Source organism: Myotis lucifugus, unplaced genomic scaffold (assembly GCF_000147115.1).
Source record: "Myotis lucifugus unplaced genomic scaffold, Myoluc2.0 scaffold_23, whole genome shotgun sequence".
Classification (NCBI taxonomy): domain Eukaryota; kingdom Metazoa; phylum Chordata; class Mammalia; order Chiroptera; family Vespertilionidae; genus Myotis; species Myotis lucifugus.
This window is the reverse complement of record NW_005871071.1, coordinates 10,579,719-10,581,765: the sequence shown is the minus strand read 5'-3', so window position 1 is coordinate 10,581,765 and position 2,047 is coordinate 10,579,719. Positions and strand designations below refer to the sequence as shown.

At 42.6% G+C, this 2,047-nt stretch overlaps 1 pseudogene; it reads left to right on the top strand.

The window, feature by feature from the left end:
• Positions 1-1,079: 1,079 nt before the first annotated feature.
• Positions 1,080-1,741, top strand: LOC106696680 (annotated as a pseudogene).
• Positions 1,742-2,047: the final 306 nt, after the last annotated feature.

Below are 2,047 nucleotides of genomic sequence, written 5' to 3'. Positions count from 1 at the left end.
TGGCTTAGGCCCGCTCCCCAGGGGATCAGGCCTAAGCTGGCAGTCAGACATCCCTCTGGCAGCCTGGGAGTCCTCAGGGGAGAGGCTCCCGCCACTGCTGCTGCGCTGGCCAGCCATGAGCCGGCTTCTGACTGAGCAGCACTCCCCCTGTGGAAGTGTACTGACCACCAGGGGGAAGCTCCTGCGTTGAGTGTTTGCCCCCTGGTGGTCAGTGTGCGTCACAGGACTGGTCATTCCCAGTCTTATGCTATTAGGGTCAATTTGCATATTACCTTTTTATTATATAGGATTTCAATTATAAAATAATTAGGCCCATAAATTGCTCACTATGATAATGTGCAATGATTACTAGACTTCTTGTTTTCATAGGCTAGTACATTTCTTTAAAATTAGGAGGTTAATATAAGGTTTGTTTGTTTTTGTTGTTATTTGTCTCTTGGACTTATCATCTCTTCATCTAGGTGACCACTAATAGTTGGTTGCATGTTTGGGAACTAGTATGGTAGTAACTTAAACTTTGAATTAAGCTTTGGTAATAAATAGAAGTATCTTTAATGCAGCTTGACCCATTTGGGCATCTTTAGACTTTATTCTAGAGTAGGCTGAAACTGAGAGGGGCCACTTTCAGTAGGCTACATTGACTGAGATGACAGTATTCTGGGATCAAAGAAATTCTGGATTAGAATCAAGCAAGATAATATCTGCACGATTGTTTTTGTATGGTCATGGCTAGAGAATTGAAACCATCTCTGTGGCCTTAGAGAAGTCATAGTCCCTCTTTGCATCTAATTTTTATCATACAGAATATTTTTAAAAAGTCCTCCCACAGATAAAAATTAAAAACTGGAAAATACAAAGCTCTGAGGAGTGAACAAAATTTCAGCAGATTCTGAAGAGATGCTGACATTTGGATGAAGGAAATGACATGGTATCATGGTATTAGTTTCCCATTTCTTACTGCTTTTAGCTCAAGGGTAGGATACAGTCAGCACACATGGGGCAGCTAAAACTTCCCTAGAAACCTTCACTATTTTGGCATAAAGAACCAATCACAGAAACTAATGAACACTGCTGTCAGGATGGCTATAGGTGATCCCAAGAAACGAAAGGGCAAGATGTCTGCTTTTGCCTTCTTTGTGCAGATAAACAGAGAGGAACATAAGAAGAAAATAAAAAGATATTCCTGTCAGTTTTGCAGAATTTTCCAAGACATGCTCTGAGAGGTGGAAGACAATGTCTGTGAAAAAGAAGTCTAAATTTGATGAAATGGCAAAGGCAAAGAAAGTATGCTATGGTGTGGAAATGAAGGATTATGGACCAACTAAGGGAGGCAAGAAGGGCCTAAAGCCGCCCAGAGGCCACCATCTGGATTCTTCCTGTTCTGTTTGGAACGCCGCCTCACCATCAAATCCCCAAACCCTGGCATCTCTATTGGAGATGTGGCAAAGAAGCTGAGAAAGATAAGAAAATAATGAGTGATAGTGAAAAGCAGTCTTACTTTGCAACAATAAAGCTGCAAGGCTAAGGGGAAGTATAGAAGGATGTCGCTGACTGTAAATCCCAAAGGAAAAGTTTGGATGGGGTAGGTGTCCTTGCTAAATGTTGTCTGAAAAAAAGGCGGGAAGAGGATAGTTTGATGGTGCAGTGGCCTGCTAATGTTGCCTGAAAAAAGGTGGAAGAGGAAAATGAGGAGGAGGAGGAGGAGGAGGAGGAGGAGGAGGAGGAGGAGGAGGAGGAGGAGGAGGAGGAGGGAGGGAGGGAGGGAGCTCTTACTTGAAAAGTGTTTGCTGCCCTCATTGGGATTCATTACACAATTGGACCAGGATCATATTTGGTCTCTGTGTTTGCTGCCCTCATTGGGATTCATTACACAATTGGACCAGGATCATATTTGGTCTCTCACAGTGTTCTAGAAGTTGTCAGTGGTTTACATGAATTGGACCAGGATCATATTTGGTCTCTCAGAGTGTTCTAGAAATTGTCAGTAGTTTACATGGATGTCAGGAGCACCCTGAAACTATATCAAAGTTATCCATATTTCCAAACA